At 50.6% G+C, this 18,655-nt stretch overlaps 1 long non-coding RNA gene across 1 annotated transcript in view; it reads left to right on the plus strand.

Moving 5' to 3' along the window:
* The first annotated feature begins 1,527 nt into the window (after positions 1–1,527).
* The window catches only part of LOC148221653 (uncharacterized), a 34,203-nt gene continuing 17,075 nt past the window's right edge, over positions 1,528–18,655 (plus strand). The window contains exons 1-3 of the long non-coding RNA XR_015807724.1: positions 1,528–11,058; positions 11,985–12,099; positions 12,221–12,353. This is a non-coding gene — a long non-coding RNA (uncharacterized LOC148221653). The remainder of the gene's footprint in view (positions 11,059–11,984; positions 12,100–12,220; positions 12,354–18,655) is intronic.

Raw genomic sequence — 18,655 nt, forward strand, 5'->3', positions numbered from 1 at the left:
GGTTTTTTTTTTTACATCATTCTCAACAAAAAGGTTTCCAAAGAGGCTTTTTCCAAGGACAAATGTTAATACACAAAATTGGCTTTTTTTTTAGTTTATGTGCTCTGCCTGGAATTTTGTAGAGACAAAGGGGTTTAATGACAGAAACCTTAATTGTTTGCCTTGTTTATTGCAAATTTCTGGGGAACTTAAAGAAAATGAAGACTAAAAGAGCAAGAAATGGCTTTGTGAATAACTGAGGTCCTTCCTCCTTCAGAAAAAAGAAAAAGCAGCATTTGCATTCTTGTTCCACAGAAGCAAACACTGAAATATTCAGAAAATCTGAATGGGTGTCTAAGGTTTGCTGTTACTATTTTTAGTTTGCCCACTTCTAAAACTAAGAATTTAATGCAATTAAGTATTTAGAAAACAAAAGAATGCTGTTATTTTTCTATGATTTGTTGAAAACGTGTTGTCACTGAAGCTTCAAATTTCATACAGTTAAAGAAGTCCATTAATTTAATGTTTTGCTGAGTGTGGAAAACTCCTTTAATATTTAAAGCTCAAACTTTGGGGATGCCAAAACTTCTTGTAATACTTAAGTGCCTATCACTTTACAGTGGAGTAATTCTGTTTATTTAGATTCCTCCTTTTAAAGCAAGAATGCTTTTCTGTAAAATACTGATTTTAACTTTTAAATAGGCATGAAGAACAGCTTGGGTATATAAAATCAACCCCCCCCAAATATTTGGGGTTTTTTTTCCCTCCAATATGATGCTAATAAATAAGCAGAAGGAGGAGAGTGGCTCAAAGAAGCCTTGGGACCAACATTTAAATAACATTTAGGTGACAAAAGAAATGCAAAATATTCTCCATGGTGTATATCTAAACAGAATGGGTGTCTGAAGTCCTCTCACATCATTAAAATGCTGAACAGCAGCACAGGAAGAGTTACTTAAGCCTTTGGTTCTAAAATAGCAATGCTCTGAGCAAAGGCAGGCATTTGTAGGGCTTTGGAAGCGAGAGCTGTAACCCACGGGAAGCAGCTGCTGATTTATTCCATCAATCTCACATTTGAAAGCTATCAGTTCTCTGGATGCCTCAGGTAGCTTTGTCATTTTTCATTTAGTTCTAATTTGCATCCCCATGTTCTGCCCCGAATCATGAGAGGGGGGGGAAAAAGGCAGAGTAATGATGAAATGTACATTTTTTTCATTTCACTTTATTAATGCTCCTTATTTTTATTGAGTTTAGGATTCTTTGCAGGGTGGTCTCTACCTGCAGATCTCTGCAGGCTTAATGGCCAGCCCAGGTCATGAGAGCTAACAAAGCTTTAATAAAAAATAGATACAAATGCAAATCCAGGGGGAAAATTGGTGTCTTCAGTCGAGGTTTCTGCTTGATGGTTTCAATCCTGTTTGGAAATGGAAGGGTTTTTAAGTGCACAGACTGGTGGCACTGGCTGACAGGTTTGGAGGACAGGCTCAGGACACATGGCTGCAGCTCCATGTCTGCTTCCATCATTAAATGATGAGGTAAGTCAAGTTTTTTGTTTGTTTTGGGCTTTTTTCCTTTTTTATTTTTTTTTAGAGTGTTTAATAAACGATTGATTTCTGTCACACAGTTGAAGGCAGCTGCTGATCACGTCAAGTTCCTGTTAACACTGAAAAATCACTCATTTTGTAGGAGAAATAACCTTTTGCCCATGATCTCAAATTTAGTAACACTGCCTAATAGCAACAGGAATATTTTTTTTCTGATGTGATTAGAGAAGAAACATTCCAAACCTCACACATCATGAGGCATCACATAATGGGGAAGGCTCTGAATACAGATGATACTAAATCATGTAAAGCAGTTGCACAAAATGAGTATAAAAGCAGGAGGCAAGGATGGTGTTGGAAAGGATTTCTGGGGTGGTGAAAATCTCATCCATTGAGATTGGGAATTGCTCAAACAATTGGCTCAAGACTGTCTGGAAAACTGAGACATGAATGAGAGCTTGACCTGGAAGCCAGGGATGCTCAGTCTGTAATGGGATCTCAGCATTAGAATATTGATTAGATCTCATTTTGGACCAAGCCTGGAGTTTTGCAGTCCAGCAAAGGGAAATAAAACATGGCAGGGTTGTTACCAGCCCTGCCTCAGCCTCTTGGTCTTGTTCTCCCCTGAGAGAATTCAAACCTATTGATTTCTTTCCTCTTTCACTGAAATAACAATTTTTGGAAGAGCTTTGAAAGTCAGGGTGAAATGCAGAAATGAAGTGTCTGTCCCCTGAAGATGGATCAACCCTTGTCTGTTCCAAGGAAGGGACAATTGGTGGCAATCCAGTGAGTGGCTCTGCCACAGCAGGGCTTTGCTCCTGGAGGATTTCATCCATCTCAGTAGACACAGGTGCTTGTCTGCCGTTTCCAGGTGCTGTGGAGTATTTAGCAGGCATTTTGGGCTGCAAAGCTGCAGTGTTGGTGCTCTCATACCTGCACTGTGTGTCTGGGTAGGGAGAGGTGGGGCATGGAAGGCACATCCTGGACTGTCCTTGGAGGGACTCATGGAATCACAGAATGGTTGGGCTGGAAGGGACCTTAAAGCTCATCTTCCAGCCCCTGCCATGGGCAGGGACACCTTCCACTGTCCCAGCTGCTCCAAACCCTGCCCAGCCTGGCCTTGGACACTTCCAGGGGTCCAAGGGCAGTCACAGCTTCTCTGGGCACCCTGTGCCAGGGCCTGCCCAGTGCAGTGAGGAGTCTCTGGAGCAGTGAGCAGTGCTGGGCACCTCCCAGTGCTAATCTGGCTCTCTCAGAGGAGTCTGAAGGTTTTGTTTGCTCTGAAATCCCATGAGGGCCAAAGGGAGCACGAAGGATGCAGCAGGATGTGCTGGGCTGGTTCGTGCCAGCCTCTGCTACCCAGCACTGAGGCCCCTGGGGGGAACCTCATCCATGTGCCTTGTAATGGATGTGAACAGCCTCAAACACTGCCTGTGGCCTTCCTGAGGCCTGCAGTGCCTCTTTATCTTGTCAGCCAACCAAAGGTATCAATAACCTGCACAGCCTCGGAGCAGAGGGGATTCTCCCCATCCATCCTGCCTGGCAGGTGCTCCATCTCGATTATGGCTCAGCTCTGCTCCATCTGTCATGTTCCTGGGCTCGATGGCAGAGCAGGAAGGTGCTGCTGGTGGGAGCATTTCCTGCCTGCCTAATGGGGCTGTAATTAATGGATGCAGCCAGGCAAGCAGAGGCACGAGTCCTCTCCTTCAGCCACCCAAGCGTGCCGTGCTACACACCCTGCTCAATGCTGCTCTTGCACATCCACTTAAATCCCGAGGCATTGCCACATTTAATTAATGTATTATAGCCAACCTTTTCACTGCTTCTGCAGCCTTTTATTGCCACATGCCTGCTTGGATCGATGTGGTGTCTCAGATGGAGAGGAATGTGGTTGTGAAAAACGAGGTTCACTCTCCTTGTAATATTTAAAAGTTTAATAAGGGACATTAGGAGACAAAGATAATAAAGCAAAGTTTACTAGCAAGGTGCTTGGCCAAGAGCACTTCTGCTATTTTGGAGACACCTTTTACATACCTTTTCTATTGCATCAGCTTACTGAATATTCATAAACAATTATGCATATTTAAACTTTTCTCCAAACTAGTTTATATATTTCAAGAACTGATGAGCACGGCTCCTCCTCGGGTCCCCCTTTTTGGAGCATGCACATTTCTCGGCTGTGGTTTTAGTCCATTCTCATTATCACCTCTAGCTTGGGCTTTGGTTCATACATTTTACAGATGGTAGGTGCTGATAATAGCAGGGGTCTTCATCCTATGTCCTTTGGGTGTTATCTCAACCAAGCAGGCAATTCAATTACCACAACAATAACTATATCAGCTATTTCACTACTCTAAGTTTAGTTAATAGCAGAAATAAAAACTCTATAGCAAAGCTACTTTAACATTATACACATAGCATCTATTTTAGTATTTGTGAAAAGCCAGTATTATAACATGTATTTTTAACGTGGCAGGGCCAGGCAGGCTCTGGGTAGGTGCTTTGTCCATGGGGTGATGCCTCTGGCCTGGAGGTGTCCCTGTCCCTGCCTGTCACCTGTTCCCGGGGTGAGCTGGGTGTGCTGCACAGGGGCTGCCAGGGCAGTCACAGACATGGGACTGTTCAAAGAGCTTTGAAGCCCTTCTCAAAATGCTGCTTTGGCTCTCACCCTGCTTCCCCCACGGTCTCCTTAGGCAGCAGAATGTCCCGAGTTCCTGCAGGAAGGAATTTTGCTGCTGAGTGTTTAATCCAGCCACCATCATCATCATCATCAGAGCACACGGAGAGCTCGCTGTTCATCCAAAAAGGGGATTTTTACCTTCTGTGGTTTTGGGGATGCACTGCCCGCTCTCACCCCGGCACAGCTCCTGTGCACTCCTGGGGTGTCCCTGGGTGCTGCAGCCAAATGCTCGAGTCCTTGGGACATAGTTACAAATTAAAGCCGGCAGCACGGTGTCAGTGCTGCTCCTGCACCATTAACTGCTTTAATGAGCCTCTCACATCGTTCTGGGGGGAGCACGGGCTCCTGCTCCACCGCCCTGGCCCTGTTTGCCGTCTGGTCACACGGCTCGGCTGGCTATGGGGCTGCAACTGCAGCCCTGGGCTCTCATTTTGGGAAGGCGGATCACTGTACCCAGCCCCGTGTGGAGTTTGGGGACACAGGGGGTGCTCAGAGTGCATTAGTGACAGCCCAGTGTGCATTAGTGACAGCCCGGTGTGCATTAGTGACAAGGTTTCCCGAGCGCTGGGACTCTGCGGATCCACACCTGGCTCAGGTGTTCCATCCCCTCACCCAGCCAAACTCCTCTCGCCTTTCCAATTTCACACCGCCCTGCTCTTGACGTTTATAAACAAACTCTCCTGTGTTCATGCACTTAAAGCAGCCCGATCCGTTCTGGGGGAGCCGTGCCCTGCTCTCCCCTGTTGCTGTGGCAATCGGCGGCTGCAGAGCAGAGCGGGCAGGAGGAGCCAGCCCAGCACCTCCTCTCCTGCTTGGCCACTGCAGTGAAGGGCAGCCCCTGTGCCTGCTGCTGCCGGTCTCGCCGCTGATTTCACCCCCTCGGTGGTTCTGGAATACAAATCTCCACGGTTTGTACAGAGAGAAGTAAATGAGAACGAAGCTGATGACTCAGTTGGGGAGGCTGAGGCACAGGAGAGCGATGATCAGCCCAAGGCTGAGAGCTGGCTCTGGAACTCGGCTAGAAATTACTTTCTCCTTCATCAACTTAGCTTTCACTCTGGGCTTGAGGGCAACTTAACCTTCCTTAAGGATTTGCTGTAGGTTTTTGGCTATGTCAGAGCTTCAGCTACACCTCTGAGCACATAATCTCCTCAGTGTCACACTCTCGTCCCTTCTCCATCCAAGGCTCGCTCTGGAGCAGGTGACTGGCTCATTTCTGGATTATTTTTGGTAGTGAGTGTGAGAAGCTGGTTGTGCAAACCATTGGAAGAGAGCAGGTTTCCCTTGGCAGTGGGTGCAGATCAGGGGATGTTCTGTTAATCACATCCGTCCTGACAGATGGCAGCTCCCTGGGGATAAGTAATCATTTATTTGTCCAGGATGTTGAGTGTGGAATGGCAGTGTCCATACAGATTCTTGGTGAAGCTCAGACAGGACCTGTGGCCATTGGAAAGGGAGGATCTCACTCTCCAAGGTGGAACTCAATAGCTAAAGACAATAAAATCCATCCTGAAGGGATCATGGGCTTTGTCCCTGCTACCTTTGGCTCCCCCAGGGCATCAGGCAGCTCAAGGATTGCAAAAGGAGAGAAACAGAAATTGTCTGACATCTGTTGGCTTTGATCTGCTGTGGAAATTTCTCCCCTCAGCTTGGGGGAAGAGGGGAATTTATTCAAAACCAGAGAGCAAGTGCTTGTAGGAGCAATACCTCAGCTGAATTTGCTCCTGGGGAATGAGCAGAGTGACAAAGCTCTGCTGGTCACTGTCACTGGGAGCTGAGCATCCTCTGCCAGGGACACACGTGGCACAGGTGCCATTTGCAGACACCTGCCAGCACACCTCCAGCCCCAGGAGGGAGGGGAGAGGTCAGGTAACCTCCCTGCCGTGTTTCTTTTGGTTTTGTTATTGTAAGGCTTCCCTCTTGTCCAAATCCTCCTTTCCAAAGGCAGCTGTCTCAGCAGGGAGGTGGGGGCACAGGCAGGATGGGGATGATCAATGAGGGGAACCCCCCTCCCTTCCTCTGAGCTCTGAGGCCTCTGTGTGCAATTTAAAGTGGGGAAGGAAAGACATCTGTACCAAGGATTTGTCAGGCTTGTTCCTGGCAGATAAGCTGTTTTTACCGAGTGGCTTGACATGTAATTCCACACAGTGTGTAGATGTTTGTCTTATGTTTACTTAGAGGAAGAGATTTTCTATCAATCCTGAAAAAATTAACCTTGTGTAATGGTTCATTTCCCTCGGTGAAAAAGAGTGTGAAGATCTGTCAAAATGTCTGGCTTGCCTGGAATGAGGGTCCTGCAGAAGACAAGTGGCATTAATGTCTTTGAAGATGTTTCATTTAGGAATAATGGAGTCCCCAGGCTTTTGGGGGCCCCATTAATTGAACTGAAGAGGTTATAAAGCCTAGAAGGGAAATGCTGTTCAGAGCTGGACAGGCAGAGACACTCTCAGAGGGAGAGGGTCAGATAGGTTATTTCCACTGTAAAACAGCATCAGAAGGATGTGAAGAATTGTTCCTAAATTACACTCCTCTGCCTGGATCATTTTAGGGAATCAGTAAGACTTGGAGATTTGCTTCTAGAGGAGAAAAGGGCTTGGGTCTGAGTTTTAGTTTAATGGTGTTTATGGAGAGAAACATAACCCTTTCTGCTCTCTGAATCATCAGGCAGGTTTGCAGAAGCACAGAAATTATAATAATAACAATAACAATAGTTAGGAAACTTCTTGAAGCTTCCATTTTTGTAATGCTGCAAGTCAGCACACAGTGTCTCCTATCTGAGGAAAAGCTCGTGCTCAAAAAGTGTCTCCTCTTAGAATCTGAAAATGGATCCTTTACAATGTGTATTTTTCCTACCAGGGACAGAGTGTTTGGATGGAGATGTGTTTTCTGCCTGAGACACTGAGCAGAGTGTTTCTCTTGACAACTTCATGTTGGCTTCAAAATGTTTTTGAAATAATGCCCTTTCTCTTCTGAAGGCTCTCAAGTTCTTACAAAAGTGGAGAAATTACACAGTGAGGAAACAAGCACAGAGCTGTGGTGCCTGCACTGCTGGCAGGTTCTCACTGCTTGCCCCAACTTTCCAATAACCAAATAAAACAACATCTGTTGATTGCCCTTTCTTTGCAAAATCCACTTATTCCATAAGCACCAGGGACTAGGAGGGTGAGTCTGTGTTGCTCCCGTTGAGGTTTGACCTTGTAAATCCAGGTTTCTTGCTGGAGACCTGCTGCTGGTGTCAGGGATCAGTACCAACAGGGTTTAGAGTTTGCTGTTTCATGGGAGGGGGCTTTGTTGGATATGTTGTTTTGGCCTTGGACACCTCCTCTTAACAAGCTCCTTCGTCCTTCTCCAGGGAAATTTCAAGCTGGGCTGAGGTTCTGAATTGGCTCTGAATAAAAGGTGCTGTGCTCTGAAGTGCCCACCCAAGGGCTCTCCAGCAATCCAAACAAGCAGCACACAAAGCCATCAAACCCAAGTGCCTGGCCATGATCACCTGCAGGGTTTGCAGCTGAGTCCTGCAGGAAGCAGCTTGGTCTGAAAATCCACCCTGGGCAGGTGGGAAAAGCCCAGGTAGGTCTGGTTGATCCCTCAGGGTGGGTGGTTCATCCTTCAGCACAGAACGAGGTGAGTGGGAGCACGCAGAAATGAGATTAGGGAGGTGTTTTAAAGGGGATTCTGTGCTTGTCCCCTCTGCTGAGGCACTGCCTCCCTGCGGGGTGGGTCTGAGCCCCTGGAATTTCCAGCTCCCATGATTAATGCCCTGGTGTCCTGTATCCTGAGAGCAGGGACACGGCCTGGAGGAGCCAGACCTGACCTGCAGAGTGAAACCCCAGAAGTGCAACTCCCCTGCTGCCTCGGGGCTCCTCCATCTCCTGGCACCTCTTCCATGAGGAACACACAGCTTTATTTCACCTCTTGGTACCACACCAGCTGGAGCAGCTTCTCCCAGGGTGGGGAGTCTCCTGTGCACACTCTGCTGAGCCAGGAGACTGCTTGGAGCTGAACATGCACATCCCTCCTGTGGCTTAGAAGGCTGTATCTACATTTTTAGAGATTTTTTTTTTTCCTCCAACTTACTGAGGTACGAAGGGAAGATTATGGCACTTGATGATTTAATCAACATAATCTCTAGATAAAACATGCTTGTGTTATACTACTGGGAGATATTAATTTATGCTGCTTTGCTTCTCCAAAGGTAAATTAAATCATTAGTTTTAAGACTGGATTAGTTGCACATGTGCCCTGCCTCTTAAAAAGGCAGTTTAGGAGTTCTTAAAAGCTTCTTGGCTTGGCCTCTCTTAGGAGTCATCGAATCCCTTCAGTGCAGGTGCCATGAAAAGTGGAGCTGTGGGGCAGCTAAAGGTGGGACACAGGACCTGCTGCTGCCCCGTGCCCCCTCCTTGCCCAGGAGTAGCACTTTACCAGCTCCTTAATTCAGAGAGGAGGATTTGCCCCAGCTCTGGGAAACCAGAAATGCTCCTTTGAGCCAACCTGTGCCTTGAGCTGGGTCAGTGTGTGTTGGAGGAGAGCTGCCTGGAGCAGTGTCCACATCCATCTCCTCTGGAGAGAGCCCCAGGACACCCAGGCTGTGCCACGTACCCAGGGACAGGCTGGGTGGGGCTTGGAGCAGCCTGGTTTGGTGGAAGGTGGCCCTGGAGTGAGAGGAGCTTTAAGGTCCCTCCCAACCCAAACCATTCTGGGGTTCTGTGTAGATGTGCTCGGGTGACCTTGGAAATTCAGTCAGCACCTCTGAACACCTCTGAAAATCCCCCCAAAGGTATCACTGAAGTTCCATGAGGGCAGAACAAGAATGAAGAGCAGGAGGTACTCACCGAGGTGGGTGGAAGGTGTCACAGCCCTTCCACACAGGCAGGGAAACTGAGGCACAGCCTGCCTGTCATCAGAGGGCAGTAGCAGCCTGCAGCACTAAAATCTGGGTGCTTGATGCCAGCGGCTCCTTCTGCAGTTGTTGGATTTGGAGCAGATGTGCTGAGCTGAGCCAGCACTGTTCCCCCTGGGAATACCGAGTGCCCTGACAGTGGCTCCCCCCGACCCAGGGGAATGAGAGCTGCCAGGGGCCCTCGTAGCAATTTCAGGGCTATTAAGGATGTGCTAATGAGCTTTCTGCATGGTTTTCCAGCACTTCACTCCCCCAGCTCTGCCCATGCATTAACACCTCCATCCCGGGAGGAGCAAACTCTCCAGCGGAGCTGTCACTCCATTTCTCATGGATCTGGGCATCAGCAGGGCTGGGGCAGCTGGAGGGGCTGAGGAGAGGACTCCCCTCAGCTCTCCATCAACACAGACAGCAGGTGCTCAAGGCACCTCAAAAAAGCAAGTGCAGGTGCCCCAGATCTGGGGGAAAACCTCACTGAATTCATGAGCTGGTGAAATTCTGCTGTGGGTGAGGGGAGAGGCAGCAAGCGCTGCTGCAGGATGCTCTCAGCCATCCCCGGGCTCTGTGCTGCTGGAGGATCCTGTGTGGGATGCTCTCTGCACCCAGCAAAGGCCACATCCATCTGCTGTTTGCCAGGCGATCCTGGTGCTGCTTTCCCCGGTACAGGCAGTCCTTGGGGCTGGTTCTGCACAGAACATCCCTGGGATGGAGGGTGGCGCCTTCCCCCGCTCTGCTCTGCCTCTCTGCACCCCGGGGCCATCTGCTCCTCGCTGGGGTGGGAGTGCTGGGGGCTGCTCCAAATGTGGGGCTCTGGCACAGCCAGGATTGCTGTTCCCTATGGGACACAGCCAGAGCAGAGGGAAGGAAACTTCCAGATCTCCATGGAGGTCAGGACAGGGATGAATTCACGAGGTTATACATCACGTGAAGGGTGGGAAGCACGTGTGGAGCTGCCCTGAAGCTTTTCCTGCTGTAGCTGTTCCCGCTGTGCTGCTGGACGTGGGTGCCTGTGCAAAGAGCACAGAGAGCCCTTCTTGCTTCACCACTTCATCTCTCCCATTTGAATATTCACAGGCGTTTTTTCTGCTTGACTATTGAGAGGCGAGTGTCTCCTCCTGTGCACAGTACTTTTGCACCTGATTTATTGTGTGATGCTCTGGGATTAAATGTTAAGGCAGGAGGGCTGATCCAGTCTGATCTGAACTGGGCACCTCCTGGAGCTCCAGAGGCATTTTGGGAATGAAATCAGCTAATATGGCCCCTAAAGGTGTGCCTGGTGGTGTGTTCAACTCTTCTCCACCCCCCCTGGCCACAGGCACCCTTGAGAAGCATCCCTGGAGCTGAGCTCTTGAGGCCCCTCTGTTCCTGTGTGTGTCCAGCTGCAGGGGCTGAGTTCTGGGGCTCTGCCTTTCCCCTGGGTGATGCCCAGGCAGGGAATGCCCCACACAAGGTGGAGATCACCTCCCTGCTGCCACGTGGGTGCCTGTCTTCCCAGGAGAAGAGATGGAAAGGTGCCCAGCTGGTACTTGTCACTTCTGACTGCAGGCGTCAAGGATGTGTCACTGGCAGAGTAAAAGAGGAATAATGTTATTTCTGGCTGGATCAGGCTGTTTTCTCTCTCCAAGTACCACGAGGTGCTGCTGAACACTCACTCTGGTTTATCTTTGCCAGGGTGAACAAGGGGGAAAAGTAATTTTTTTTTTTAAATTATAAATGAAGTATTTGTAGTCTTGCATGCTGGCAGCGCCTTGACAACAAAGCTGTTGTGTAAGGTGTATTTTGACTTGGTTTAATGTCTCCTTCAGGCTGCTGATGGCTCTCCTGCATCTCCCATCCAGGACTTGTCCTGCAGCCACAGAGGGTCCAGCTCAGCGTTCAGGGGCAGGGGCTGCGCTGCCACAGGGATCTCCAGGCTCCAGTCCTTGCTCTGCAGCCTGGCAGACACAGAGCCAAGGCAGGTGTGTTTGGAAGAACGGGAGAGGTGGGAATTCCTGGCTGCCAGGAGGGCAGGCCCAGGGAAGCAGCAGTGGGAGAAGGGGGAGCCAAAACACGGAGAGATCCAAAGCGAGACAGCAGGATTATTAATTGAGGTGTTTGTTTGAAGTTGAATGGACAGGAATCACATCTCAAAACTGTAAAGGATGAGCTTTTTAGCCCTTTTCCTTTCCACAAAACAGCAGCAACATCTCGGCAGGGATGTCAGGGCGAATCTGTTTCACTGACAACAAGATTGTTCTGTCTAGACGGGGAAGCGCCGCCAAACCGCGGGAGGCTGCGGAATAATTTAAAGCCAAAATACTTTACAGACATTAAATTTAAAAAATAAAAGCTGTCTTGACACAGAGGATGCTTGATGGATAGCTGGTGTGAGGGTGGCTGGCTCTGACACCCTGTGGTGGCAGGGACTGGCAGGTGTCACTCAGGGTGACCCAGTGGCTGTGACCTGTCACCTTTCCTGGATAAGTTTCCATCAGAATTGGTCCATGGAGAGATCTGAGTGGCCTGTGGAGCTCAGTGCAGGGATTCTCTGCAAGGTCTTGAATGCTGGAGCTCTGAGGCAGCTGCCCAGCCCTTCCTGCCCCCCCAGTGCCAGCTCCTGACTGGCACTAGGGAATGTCAGAGCACAGAGGTTTGGGGGGTGGGAGATGAGCCTTGCACTGCCTGTCTGCCTGGAGGGCTGGCAGCAGCAATGTCTGAGGCTCGGGGGTGTGGTGGGGAGGTTGCAGCCCAGCCAGCAGAAGGAATTTCCTTTCTTCTGGCAGAAAAAGAAAGATGAAATATTAAAAGCGTGGCTCAAAGGCTGCTGTATATATATATACACATATACACTATATATATATATCTATATATGTATATATATAATCTTTTTTTCTCTTCTGCTCAGCACTGCCTTGGTGTTGCTCAGAGACAGCAGCCAGTCAGAGCAGGAGGGATGCCAGACTTCAGGAGAGAGCAGGGAGTGGGGCTGAAGCAAGGGAGAAAGAGGGGAATTGTCTCAGGTGGGTTGATTTCAGGGCTCAGGGTGAATGCTGACACTTCAGCTCCACCACAGCCTTTAGGACTTCAGTTTTCTGTTCAGCATCAGGAAACAAAACCTGATTTTTGTCTCTATCTCTACAGGTGAGGGCAGTGCCCTCTGAAGCAGGAGAACATCTCCATGTGGGCCACTGTGCTTGGATGAGGGAGGATGGGAGGAGAAGAGGGCCAAGGCATCTGCCAGCTCCCTCTGGAGAAGGAGAGAGTTCAAGTCCTGGTGAGTTCGAGGGTGGGAGGTTTGTGTGAGGTTTCTCCCAGGGCCAAGCTGTTCCATCTCCTTCCACTGATGACTTTGGGATCAGCTGTGGGGCAGCAAGGCACGCTGGCACACGTGCTGTGCCCTACACTCAGGAAATGTGGGGCTCACCAGCCATGCCCAGCCGTGCCCAGCTGCTGGGTGGGCAGCAGGACCAGGTCCCAAAGGAGCCTTCAGGGAATGCAGGAGACACTGCAGGGAGGGAGAGTTCAGTCAGGGCTGTTGTCTGCTGAGGGAGGAGTTGGAGGGATCCAGTTGAGGGTGTTTTAAAGCTGTTCCTTCCTCGTCTGCTCCTCTGTCAGCAGGTCTTGATCCTCAGGGATGTGGGAAGGGGAAGGTGCAGGGACTGGGCTTGGATCAAAATTGACTTTACCCCTCTGCAGGCACTGGCAGCAAGGGTTGTCTATTTGCTGGTCAAGGATGTGCCCAAATGAAGCAGGCTGGGGCACAGTCACTCGCTGGAGCTCACAAACTGGGAGGAGAACAGAGCCTGACCTCAGCTCCAGCTGCTGCCTGGCCTCAGCCCTCACTCCTGTGTCACATCTGGCAGGGCAGGGTGGGGACAGGCAGGAGAAGGGGGACCTGATGTTCCCTTTTCCCACAGCCTTGTGCATTCCCCTGCCTCCTGCTGCCTGTAAAACACCCTGTGATTAATTACACCACTCTGCAGCCACTGAAAATTTATTTAGAGTGTCGTGTTTGCTGCTGCTGACACTTACACGATGGCAAATGTGCCGTGGCTGCTAATGGGTCACTGAAGGGGATCACACCATTGGAGCTTGGAGCAGGGAGAGGGAACAGTGCCAGGAAGGTGAGACAGATCTGTTCTAGCAGAATGGGCTATGGTGCTTGCAGGAAATTGCTTGCTTCCCTGATAGCATCCAACTACTTTAATAAATCAATTTTTCCACTAGTTTGTTTAGGTTAAGCTTTCTCCTCCCCGCATCCTCAAAAATTAGTCTAATAGGACTTTTTTATCTCTAAGAGGTTTGGAAATTATTTTCCTTCAAGGATTTCACTTTCCTTGGGGTGCTCAGAAAAAGAGGGGCTGAGGGAGCTGTCAGCTGAAGAAAAGAGCCTCAGAAAAAGCCTGCCTAAAAATGCTCCCAAAGGCATGCAGAAATCAGCCCAACCTGAACCAGCTGACAGCCCTGCTATTGAATTTTAATGTTTCTGTGGGGCTGGCTTGTGTGAACTGAGGCAGGTTGTGTTTATTCTATAGATCTCTGTGGGAATCTTGCACTGCATGTCACTCCCCCAGTGCACTGAGAGCAATTCAGCTCGAGGAACCATCACCAACACTGTTATCTTTATTGCCAGTCCTGCCTGATAAATCTGCTCCCTCCAGGATGGCTGAGCCCAGTGAGTAGCCCAGACCTGTGTGTGTATTCAGGAGAAAGCAAAGCTCGTGCTCAGGAGCTGCTTGCTGGGATCCCAACAGCAGGAGCTTCAAACAACCCCAAGGGCTGCTTTAAAAACATGGAATTTGCAGAGCTCTGCACAAGCAGTCCCTGGGTTTTTCCAGCACGTTGGGATTCAGGTGGTTCTCATCTTGGAGGGGCAGCAATGTGCTGTAATTCCAGGAGCCCTGCGTTCTTCCCAACATTTCACTGCAAATTCATTGCAGAGCTCAGCATGGAGTCTGACTCGTGCTGGGCCCTGGCTCTCTGAGCCCAGGGCTGCTTTACTGAGCTGTGTCCCTTTTGGGCAGGTGTCTGGTGTTTGCTGTCCTGCAGGGCAGAGCTGCACAGCCCCTGTCACAGGGGGACGCTGGGCTGGGAGCCTTGCTTCACAGATCCTTGTCCATGGTGGCAATTTCCCTGGATCCCAGATGGCTGTGGGAGCCAGGAGCTCTTGTCTCAGCCATGCCAGCATCCTGTGGCCTGTGGCAAGCAGCCATTCCCCTCCCTCCTGCTGAACTGGTACCACTTTTCCCCTCCATGTCCCTGGCTCTGGGAACCCCTGGAGGTGCAGATCACAGCTGGCTCCTCCTGCAGCCCCGACAGCTCCCGGGGCACCAGCAGCTCCCCTGGTTTCCATCTGCTGTGTCTGGTGGCACCCTGAGCTGTCCAGAACCCCCCCCCAGAACCCCCTGGGAGCTGTGGATGCAGCCTGGGAAGGGAAAGGGAGCACTCCTGGCTTGGAGCATCCGAGGAGAAACAAGTCAGGTCCAATGGCTGCACTTGCTGCATTGGCTCTGGCTGAGGGATGGAAACACCTGGGGAAGGTCCCCCTTTGTCCCTCTCTCTGGGCAGAGGGGGTTTGTGGAGCCTGGCGGGGGCAGAGGAGCTCTCTGGGGAGCAGGGGTGTCCCCAGGCTCCTGGCCCTGGGATCTGCTGCCATCCTGGAGCTGCAGTGAGGAGCTGTCCCTGCCCTGGCAGTGCCCTGGCAGCAGTGGGGTGATGGAGGGACACAGGGCAGGCACTTCCAGGCACTGGGGAGCACAGAGAGCTGCCTCCCTGCTGCCTTCTGAGGCCACGGGATGAGGCAGAGAAAGTGACTTTTACAGAAATAAAGGAGACTTCCTTTTGGGTCAAGTGCTCTGGAAGGGAACGATTTTGAGATGAAAGGCTTTTTGCTCTGGTAATACAGATTCACATTGCCTAGAGGGAAGTCTGCCTTATGCTGGGGTGTTTTTCCCTCTGGGGGCATTGGGATTGCAATTGAAGATGAATTTTCAACATACAAAAGAGAAGAAGAAAGCTGAGAGAAGGTTTTAAAACATATCAGGGGTTCTCGTGGTCTGTTTTAATTTGTCAGCTTGTCTCTCTCGCTTGTAACATCCCTGTTGGGTGCAGGGATTGTTCCTGCTCTTCCCTTTGTGACTTGTTCCTTCCCTCTGGCATCTTCATCAATCCCAGGCTCTGCTTTTAATATTTTTTCAGATTTTTTTTCTTTTTCTTTCTTTCTCTCTTTTTTTTTGGTTTGGTTTGTTTGGGGTTTTTTTTGTTTTTCCCTTTTTTGCACCCAAGGCTGGTTGACAAAGCAGCCCTGGGTGATCCCTGGGCTGGAAGAGATCAGAGAATCACAGGATGGTTGGGGCTGGAAGGGACCTTAAAGGCCATTTAGTTCCAACCCCGTGCCATGGGCAGGAATGTCACCCACTGGATCGGGGTCTTGGTTATCAGGGGGTGAGGAGAGAGCAGCCCTCAGCCTGGGGAGCAGCCAGGTGAAGCCCCCTGCCAGGTCTGCCATGGACCCTTTCCCTGCCAGTTTATTATCTGAAGGGTCTCTTGTGAAAACATGTTACATTTGGCTTTAATTTCTCTGCTTTGTGCTGGTTTCTCCCCCCTGCCCTGCAGGGATGAGGCACACGCTGGGCTCTGCTGCTGCTTGGTGTGAAGTGCTGTAAAACCCCAGCATTGATTTCTCAATCAAAGGTGTCTGTTTGCTCCTCGGTCTGTGCTTTAATGCCTGAAAATCCATTTTTCACTCCCCAACAGTTTGCTGTAAGGTTTTTAAATCAACTGTTGTGCTTCAGAGCTCTGGGAAGGGAATGGATTCAGCCGAGCTGGCTCACCAGTGAGTTTTGAACCAGACAGAAAACAGCCAGAGCCTGTGGGGGCTCTCCAGTGTCAGGTGAGACCTTTGCCTGTGCTTGGTACAGGACAGCATTGCTCTCCTTATTCAGCTGTGTCTCTTTGGAAAGCTGTGGGTCTCCCTCCTGCCCCAACAGTGACCCTGGTCCAGCAGCTCTGTGCTCCCCAGGCTTTGGGGATTGTGGGCTGAAGATTCAGGGTGTCCTGAAAACAGATGCCAGCAAAACCTGCAGACTTTTATATTGTATTAAAAAGGAACACCATGTTCCCACCTGCAATTCCCATATTTTCCTGGCAATCACAGCATTTGCTCACTGCTGTCAGGGGCTGTGCAGCTGCCCCAAGCCTTGCTGAAATTGCAAGCTGCCTTTGGGGAGGAGCAGAGTGGCCTGGGGCAGCAAGGAATGCTGTGCTCCTGCAGGAATTGCAGCTGGAGCCTGAGTGGGAAATGCAGCAGCTCCTGCCTTGGCCTCTGCCCCCTCCATCAGCTCTCCTTCATTCCAATAACACAGCAAAGATCTTTAACCCCGTCTTTCCCTTGCTAGAGGAGGGCAAGTGCCATGGGAAATCCTTTCCAGAGGTGGCAGTGGGGTTGCTCTGCAGCCCTTGGAGGTGCTGGTGGAGGCTGAGTGAAGGGGAAGGCTGGTGAAATGCAGGTGACTCCTGGTGCTAATTGTATGCAGCAGATTTATCTGGAAGGAGCTGAAGGATGTGCATCAAGGATGTCTCAGCTATTCAAGTGAGAAATCAAATTAAACTTTGCATCAAACAGTGGAGCTGCTCTGTGCTGGGAGTTGTGTTGGATCCATTAAGGTTTCTCTGGGCCTGGCCCCCAGGAGTCAGTGGAGAGGAAAAGCAGTGCTCAGTGCCAGGGGCTGTGTTTGCTGCTCACCTGCATGTGTTAAAGATCTTTAGCTTTCAGGATACCTGTGTGAGCAGTGGGGGACAGTGGCTCCACAGCTATGCCTGGGTGATCCTCAGGGATCAGCCCCAGGGAGCTGGAGGTCTGGAAAACATCCCTGTCCCAGTTAGCTGTCTCCTGATCTCCCCATAATAAAGGATTTGGTTCCTCTGGTTTTGGAACAGGGTTTTTGGGAACCCTGGGGTGTCTGGGGGGCAGCTGGGAGAAATTTGAAGGAAAGCAAAACTATCAGCATCACACAGAAAACGCAGCTCTGACTTGCTTCTCACCAGGCACAAATCCACGTGTGCTGCAGGCAGGGGAAAGATCTGGACAGCACATTGGTCCCTGCACAAGGACAGATTGCTCAGAGCCTGGATGGAGCAGGCTTGGCATGGGAGAGGTGGCAGTCCAGAGGAAGCTGCCAGCCTGGTGCCAGGGGAATCATCTGCTGGGAATCTGTGCAGGATTTTGGCTGCTAAATGATTTCCCCACACAGCACCAGAGGCTCTGAGTGCTCCCAGGTAACCAAAGCTCATCCAGCTCTCACCATGGTGATGGGATGCACCAAAGAGCTGTGAGGAGGAGGAGGAGGAGGAGAGGAGCACTGAGCTTCCTCCAGCACAAGTGCTGGATGCCAAAGGGTCTGTGCCTCATGTGCAAAGGCCCAGCTTGGCAGCTGCTCTCTGGTTTGGTCTCCCTTCATCCCTGATGCTCTGCCTTGGAAGCTCTAGCTTGGTGTTTGAAAGGCGTTTGCAGCACTGCTGCTCTGCTGCCAGGAGTTAAAACTGGTGTGACCTTGGGATGTATGGACAGATCCTGGTGCTGGGGCACGACAACCCAGGGCTGAGCAGGGCTGAGTCTCCTTGGGTGTCCTGCCTACTGCTAGGGCTGGATTAGAGCTCTCCAGCCAAGTCAATGTCTTCCCTCCTTCCTTTTCTGTCATCCTACAAGGATTTTCAGGAATTTAAGATGCTAAACCCCAATTAGGCAACACTTACTAATTTCCGAGATGTAATTTATTTACAGAGTGTTGCCATTCGCAGCAGCAAGAGCCGGTAATTGCTGCAGTTTCCAGGCTGGGATCTGAGAGGCTTGAAAAGCCTGAGAGTGGCAGCAGGGGCTGGCTCTGGGTGGATCCTGCCTCCCAGGATACAGGGAGCTGAGGAAGGAGCTGATTCTCACCCAGACATCCCAGCTTTTGCTCAAGGCAGTCGTGTCCTGAGGCATGGGAACGGGCCAGGGCCAGGAATGCCATCCTCTCCTCAGGGCTGTGTCACCCACGGTGCCTTTGCTGTCTCAGTTGTTCCCTTCTGTTTGTCCTGGAAGGATATGGGTGTCCTGGTCCTGCTCCAGAGCTCCTGCAAGGCTGGACAAGCCCCTCACTGCAGACCTGAGGGCAGAGCTGCAGGAAATCAATGAGGCCAAAGCAAATGAGCCCCTACACACTCATCCTTCAGGCTGCCAGCACCAGGGGTGGCATCTGTGCAGTGTGATGGCTTCAGGCTGTGCTTTCCCCTTCTCTCCTGGCACAGGCTGCTGCTCAGAGCTGCAGGAATGCTGCACCCAAGCTCTGCTGACCTGTAGCCCTGTGACCAATTCCTCCAGAGCTGGCTGAGCTGTTTGCCTGGGACACCAGCTCCTCCAGGATGAGCTGGGATGGGGGGCAGAGCCCTCCAGCCCCATCCAATTTTATCTTAATTTTATCTCCAGCTGAGGCTGGGTTGAGAGAAGGAAGCAGCCTCCTGTGTTCTGGGGTGGGGAAGCTCTTCCTTCTCCAGCTCATGGACCACTGGGTCTTGCCATCTACAGCAGCAACACCT

The sequence above is a fragment of the Sturnus vulgaris genome, chromosome 19 (assembly GCF_052056855.1).
Source record: "Sturnus vulgaris isolate bStuVul1 chromosome 19, bStuVul1.hap1, whole genome shotgun sequence".
Taxonomy (NCBI): Eukaryota; Metazoa; Chordata; class Aves; order Passeriformes; family Sturnidae; genus Sturnus; species Sturnus vulgaris.